Source organism: Tupaia chinensis, unplaced genomic scaffold, assembly GCF_000334495.1.
Source record: "Tupaia chinensis unplaced genomic scaffold, TupChi_1.0 Scaffold139431_1, whole genome shotgun sequence".
Taxonomy (NCBI): domain Eukaryota; kingdom Metazoa; phylum Chordata; class Mammalia; order Scandentia; family Tupaiidae; genus Tupaia; species Tupaia belangeri.
This window is the reverse complement of record NW_006199316.1, coordinates 941,671-949,390: the sequence shown is the minus strand read 5'-3', so window position 1 is coordinate 949,390 and position 7,720 is coordinate 941,671. Positions and strand designations below refer to the sequence as shown.

The window sequence follows — 7,720 nt, the reverse complement described above, 5'->3', positions numbered from 1 at the left end:
GGGAAAGAGCTGAAATGATCAAGATACAAAACAGGCCAGAGAAAGAAGGGTTTCTCAGTCCATGAAGATGGTGGTTTGGAAGAGACAGGACTGAAATTCATGTTTGGGCCGGGTCTGTGGCCTGGTGGTTAAGGCAGCTGGCTCTCATGGCTGACTATGTGGTCTGAGTCCTGGACCTGCTGGCTTGAAAAACATACTGGGTGCACATGCATACGTCCAAAATCCTGAAAGGAGGGAGATGGGGGCAAGGGATTGTGGTGGAACATTCACTGTGGAGGGTGCTTTCTCCTCTCTCTGAAAAGTGCACATGTCCTCTAGCAAAAGACAGGCAAAAACAGCGACCAAGCTAATCCGCAACAGGGTATATTTTCCTCTTAGGATGGGATTCAGAGTGCCCAGGTGTGTCCGAACAGTATCTGTGTATCCAGCTGACCCTGTTTCCTGGTCTTCCACAAAGAGATCAGCGGAAATTAGGTTGCTTGCTCGTAGAGGTAACAGGGCCAGCCTATGGCCTCATGGTTAAGGCAACTGGATCCTACATAGCTGAGCACAGGGCTTGAGTCCTAGACCCAGTGGTTTGAGAAACTCACTGGGCGCTGTGCATGCATGCCCAAAATCCTGAAAGGAGGGAGAAATGGAGAAGGGATTGTGGCATGGCAGTGCCCCATTGGGTGTGCTTTTCCACACATTGTCTCTCTGGAGAGTACACCTGCCTTCTGGCAAAAAAATTAAAACAAAACAAAAAACAAAACAAAAAACAACTTCTTAAAGACTCTGAGAGGATTGGAGTAGATGTCCATTTTAGTTCGTGGCTCCAGAGTCAATCCAAGAACCACCTTGAGCTGAATACACATGCCTTGAAGGACTTCAAATATTTTTCTGGGGATATGCCCAGGCCAATATTTAACAGAATTACACATCAGGGTTGAAGATCTTTTACCTTTCTCAAATAAATCCATGCACCTGGGGCCAGCTTGTGGCATGGTGGGTAAGGCTGCTCGATCCCACATGGCCAACTGCACATTTGAGTCCTGGGCCTAGCGGTTTGAGAGATAAGCTATGCGTTTGTGCATACGTAGTGCAAAATTCCAAGTAGAGAATGGAGGATAAGGGTTTGTGGTGTGGCTAATCCCCCCTGGGGATGCTTTTTTCCTCTCTCTCTCTCTGGTACGTACACACACCCTCAAGGAAATTTTTAAAAATTATTTTAAAAAATGCATTTTCCTGAATTATTGTATGATTCCTACATTCAACAAAGACCAGGACCTACTTTGAGTAGCACTGTGTTCCCTGGAATCTTAAGAGCTCACATTCCAGTGTAATTCAGCCAGGTCATTGACTGCTAGAAATCAAGTGAAAGGTCAAGGGAAAGAGCTGAAATGATCAAGATACAAAACAGGCCAGAGAAAGAAGGGTTTCTCAGTCCATGAAGATGGTGGTTTGGAAGAGACAGGACTGAAATTCATGTTTGGGCCGGGTCTGTGGCCTGGTGGTTAAGGCAGCTGGCTCTCATGGCTGACTATGTGGTCTGAGTCCTGGACCTGCTGGCTTGAAAAACATACTGGGTGCACATGCATACGTCCAAAATCCTGAAAGGAGGGAGATGGGGGCAAGGGATTGTGGTGGAACATTCACTGTGGAGGGTGCTTTCTCCTCTCTCTGAAAAGTGCACATGTCCTCTAGCAAAAGACAGGCAAAAACAGCGACCAAGCTAATCCGCAACAGGGTATATTTTCCTCTTAGGATGGGATTCAGAGTGCCCAGGTGTGTCCGAACAGTATCTGTGTATCCAGCTGACCCTGTTTCCTGGTCTTCCACAAAGAGATCAGCGGAAATTAGGTTGCTTGCTCGTAGAGGTAACAGGGCCAGCCTATGGCCTCATGGTTAAGGCAACTGGATCCTACATAGCTGAGCACAGGGCTTGAGTCCTAGACCCAGTGGTTTGAGAAACTCACTGGGCGCTGTGCATGCATGCCCAAAATCCTGAAAGGAGGGAGAAATGGAGAAGGGATTGTGGCATGGCAGTGCCCCATTGGGTGTGCTTTTCCACACATTGTCTCTCTGGAGAGTACACCTGCCTTCTGGCAAAAAAATTAAAACAAAACAAAAAACAAAACAAAAAACAACTTCTTAAAGACTCTGAGAGGATTGGAGTAGATGTCCATTTTAGTTCGTGGCTCCAGAGTCAATCCAAGAACCACCTTGAGCTGAATACACATGCCTTGAAGGACTTCAAATATTTTTCTGGGGATATGCCCAGGCCAATATTTAACAGAATTACACATCAGGGTTGAAGATCTTTTACCTTTCTCAAATAAATCCATGCACCTGGGGCCAGCTTGTGGCATGGTGGGTAAGGCTGCTCGATCCCACATGGCCAACTGCACATTTGAGTCCTGGGCCTAGCGGTTTGAGAGATAAGCTATGCGTTTGTGCATACGTAGTGCAAAATTCCAAGTAGAGAATGGAGGATAAGGGTTTGTGGTGTGGCTAATCCCCCCTGGGGATGCTTTTTTCCTCTCTCTCTCTGGTACGTACACACACCCTCAAGGAAATTTTTAAAAATTATTTTAAAAAATGCATTTTCCTGAATTATTGTATGATTCCTACATTCAACAAAGACCAGGACCTACTTTGAGTAGCACTGTGTTCCCTGGAATCTTAAGAGCTCACATTCCAGTGTAATTCAGCCAGGTCATTGACTGCTAGAAATCAAGTGAAAGGTCAAAAGAGCACAAAACCATAACCCTGCGGAAACCCAGAGACGGCAGACAGCCGCAGCCCAGCGGAGTCACCTAGTCAGTGGAACTCAATTGATGGATTTGGCAGCTGCTATCCTGCAGGCCAGGGTGTCACGTGCAAAGCAGTGACAGATACTGCAAGGGCCTATGGATCCAGGTGCTGGTGGTAATTTCTCAGGTTTGTGCAGAGGCCTGCGAGTGTTACTGAGAAGTCCTCGCCCTGCCACCAGCTCCTCTGTGCTTCTTCCAGTCCCTCCGGGCAAACCAAACCATCCCTGAGGCGCTGATTCTGTTCTTCTTTAAGAGGCTTTCCCTCATGTGTCCTAGGACTGTAAAAGCTTACTGGTTTTTATTTTTCCCCCTTAGGGGAAAGCTAGTAATTGTGGGAAACGGTCTAGCTAGTATTGTTATGCTGGCTAAATAGGCTGGCATTCTCTGTGGCTCTGATATTCCCCCTATTTTTGTTCAGTTTGTGATAGGGTATGTACTCTAGCCAGAGAGAGACAGAGACAGACAAATAAAGGGAGAGAGTACCCCATGCCCCCAGCCCTGGGGGGATGACTATGACACAATACCTCCTCCATTCTCCTCCCAGGATTTTGGGCACACATGTGCAAGTGCCCAGTGTAGTTTTCAAGCCAGTGTATTTTTAGACTGTTGGCCATGTGGGATGCAGCCACCTTAAACACTACACCACTGGCTGGCCCTCTCTCCCCCCTTTCATGTTAAATTTTATTGAAAACATCCCTAGATTACCCAGGAAAGTAAGCATTTCTTTCTGCCAGATCTTTCTGCCAGAATTGAGAGCACAAACGGGTAGTAGCAAGGCTATTATCTGCCTACTGCTGATAAAAGCAGATTGTGTGAGTGAAGGTTACAGGATCTCTGGGTTTGTCCCCTGTGGACACTGCTGGAGTCACATTCTCATTATTGCTTGTCCAAATACACAGCCTCTTAAATGATGTCTGGCTGTACCAGGGCAGAGGCCGGTCTCATGCCCAGCCCCTCTGGCAATTGGAGGAAGCCTGCGGCCCCCTTCTCAGAATAATGTCATAAAGTGCATAAAAGGAAATGTAGACTTCCAAAGGAAACATTTGATATAAATGGCATTATCAAAACATTTGAAACAAATATATGGTCTAATACTGTATATGCTTTTTATAATTTTTAAAATTTTAATTTATTGTTTCCATTTATTCATTATAGGGCCAATGTGTACACATGAGAGAGAGATATACCCCTCCACAGAGTCTGGTTGTCCCACAATCCCCTTCTTCCAGTCCCCCAGCGCACGGTGTCCTGGGCATTTGTGCTCGAGGCTGGTGTGTTTCAGGCTGACTGGGCGGGAGAGTGGAACTGCAGTTGCCAAGTGGACCAGGCCTCTCCTGTGCATCACATTAGCGCTGCGCCATGGGCCGGCCTGTGTTTCTCCACTGGTTTAGGAGAGATCTCAAAGCCCACTAAGTGGGCTTACCCTTATATCTCACACAGAAGACTGCTAGGTTAGTTCTCTCCAAATCCATTGTGAGGCACATGGCTGCAAGGCTAGAGACTCCAGAGACTCTGTTTTCTGTTTTGTTTCGTTTTAATTTGCCAGAGGGTGTATATGCTTGCCAGAGAGAGGGGGAGAGGAATAAAGCACTCCCTAATTAGGCGTGGTCACACTGCGATCCAGTCTTCATTCTTTGGGGATTTTGGGCAAGCGCACACGTGTGCCTGATGTATGATTTTGAGCTGCCAGGCTGGGATTCCAGCTGCAGTTGGCCATGTACGATTGGCTTCCTTGACCACCAGGCCACAGGCTAACACTCCATTTTCTGTTTTTACTGTTGTGGTGGCTATGTGACTATGCTATCACCAGTATAAGGCTCAACGAACTGTGGGCAGAAGAAATGGTGCCACATTGGCAGGAGTTTTTATTTTTTATTTAGTTAGTTTTTAGAGGTTTTTGCCTTAGGGCATGTATGCTCACCAGCAAGAGAGAGACAGAGACAGAGAGACAAAGTGAGAAATCACCCCCCAGGGGAATGACCATGCTGCAATTCCTTCTCCTCCACTGTCCTGTTGTGATTTGGGGCACACATGCACATGTGTCTGGTGTGGGTTTCAAGCCTCAGGCTCTGGGACTTGAACTGCAGTTGACAATGTAGGAGTCAGCAATGTAACCATTATGCCACCTGCTGGTCCCCTGTGTGAGTTTCGAGCCACTGGATCTGGGACTCAAAATGTGGTCAGCCATATGGGAGTACAGTAACGTACACGTGGGAACCAGCAGTTAGCGTAATGGCTATGTCGCTGGACTCCCACATAGTCGACCGTGGTTCACTTCCCAGACCCGGTGGCTTAAAACTCACTCCAGGCACATGTGCATGCGTGCCCAAGATCCCGAGAGGAGACTGGAGGAGAAGGGATTGCGGCGTGACCATCCCCTCTGGGGGGTGATTTCTCGCTTTCTGTCTCTATGTCTCTCTCTCTGTCTGTCTGGCAAGCGCACGCGCCCTATAGTGAAAATCTCTCTAAAAAAAAAAAAAAGCAACGTACATGTTATGCCATCTCCTGGCCCCTTGGCAGAAGCTTTTAATTCTCCTTCAAGTTAGAATTCAGGCAATGTCTTCAAGCAGTTCCCATCGTTCAAATGCTCTAGGAGGTAGTAGATCAACACAAAGGAGGAAACCCAAGTCTCTAAATGACCCCATGCAATAGAGCTATCCGCCCTTCCTCAGATCCACCCCTCAGCTTAATTAATGAGAGAAATACATTTCTATCTTCCTTAAGCCGCTGGGTTTTGGGATATCTATTACAATAGCTTGGCCTTTATACTAAATAACCCACAGATCCATTCCTAAACGAAACCATGATTAGATAGATCATGTGTGGTGAAATGGGAGTCAGTCACACTGGACCGGTATAAGACTACATGGATGCATGCATGGCACATGTCCTACATGTGGAATATTTACCAGGCAGTTATATGCAGGGGCATATACCTAATGAGAACTCAACTCTATGTCTTCAGAAAAAAAGAAAGAGATATTGAAATAGGGTACTTCAGGACCAGCAGGCGGTATGGTGGTTAAGGTGCTAGGTCCCAAATGGCTAACTCTGCAGTTCGAGTCCTGGACCCAGTGGCCTGAAAAACATGCTGGATGTGTATGCATGTATGCCCAAAAGTCTGAGAGTAGAACGGAGAAGGGACTCTGGTGTGGCCATCCTCCCTGGGTGTTGATTTCTCACCTTCCCTCTCTCTCTATCTCTCTCTGGCAAAGCACATATATCCTAGGACAAAAGATTAAAAAAAAAAAGGGTAATTGAGCTATCCTACTCAAAAAGCATATGCCCTGGATTAAACATGAGATAGTAGGTATACACCTGCTATTTCTTTTTTGTTGTTTAAAGAATTGCTTTATTTAACTTTATTTATTTGTTTATTTTTAAATTTGACCAGAGAGGGACAGAGCAAGAAAGAGAGAGAGGGAGTGAGAAAGCAAGCCGCCAGGTCCTGGCCTCAAACCGCAGTCAGCCATGTGGGAGTCCAGCACCTTTAACCACCATGCCACCTGACGGCCCCTGCACCTGCTACTTCTTCCTTTAAAATTCTATAGTTGCTGTTTCCATGAACCTTTTACTCACTGAGTGTGCTTCTAGTGTTCAAAATTACAACATGCATTTTCCAGAGACACCAAGGGCCATTATTTTATGTGGTTCTTAGTCAAAGATAACCACTATGTTATAAAGGATTTGGACTAATTTTTGCCCCCAGTTTTTTGCTATATCCCACATGCACTAACCAGAGAGGGAGGAAAATGAGAAATACCACTCCCCCAGAAGGGTTGAGGGAATGGTCATGCCGCAATCCTTCCTCCTCCATTCTTCTCTCAGGATTCTGAGCGTGTGTACACAGGTGCTTGGTGTGTTTTTCAAGCTGCTGGGTTCAGGATTCAAACTGCAGAGTCAGCCATGTGGGATCCAGTGCCTTAATCCAGTGCCACCTCTGCTGGCCTTATATTAAAATCTTTTTTCTAAAGAACTATTTTATTTAACTTTATTTATTATGATTATTATTTTCTAATTTGATCAGAGAAAGACAGAGAGAGAGAAGGAAAGTGAGAAAGCAAGCCACCAGGTCCAGGACTTGAACTGTGGTCAGCCATGTGAGAGTTCAGGGCCTTTAACCACCATGCCACCTGCTGGCCATGAAATCTTATTTTTATTATTTATTTGTTTTTGAGACATTTTGGCTATAAGGTGCATGTCCTTGCTAGAGAGACAGAGATGGACAAAAAGCGAGAAGTCACCTCCGGGGGCTGGGGGGGGGGTGGCCACACAGCAATCCCTTCTCCATTCTCCTCTTGAGATTTTGGCCCCCCACACACAAGCACCTAACATGAGCTTCAAGCTGCTAGGTCCAGGACTTGAACTGCTGTTGGCCATGTGAGAGTCCACCACCTTAACCATTATGCCATCTACTGCCCCCTATTTTGGAATCTTAATCCCATGTGATAGGATTTAGAACTGGGGCCTGTGGAGGTAATTGTCATCAGGTGGAGCGTTCATGAATGAACTTAGTTTATAAGAAGTCAGAAATCTAAGAAATAAGTCAGAAATCTAGTGAACTCTCTTTTAACCAAATGAGGATAAGGAGGAACAGTCTTTCTGTAGACTGGAAAAGGGTCTACAGTAGAACCTGACCAGGCTAGCCTCCTGATCAGACCTCTAGCTTCTAGAACTGGAGAAATGTTCATTATTTAAAGCACCCAGTCTATGGTAATTTGTTATAGTAGCCTGAACTGACTGAGACTTCTGGTAAGGAAGATGAGAATCTGGTTAAATGTGGACTGTTGTTCCCTCTCCCTGTCCCCCAGTTCAGTGGTAAGAAACTCCACGGCACACTGCTGTGGCTGGACACAGAGGTTCTTTTTCCCTCACCCTCCACTAGAAGGAGAAGCAGGACTGCAGGGTTTCCCATCCTACCCCCGCTT

The 7,720-nt window shown here is 46.2% G+C and overlaps 1 protein-coding gene across 1 annotated transcript in view; it reads right to left on the bottom strand.

The window, feature by feature from the left end:
- The window catches only part of AAMDC (adipogenesis associated Mth938 domain containing), a 25,045-nt gene that overhangs the window by 3,649 nt on the left and 13,676 nt on the right, over positions 1-7,720 (bottom strand). The gene's annotated exons all lie outside the window — the stretch shown is intronic.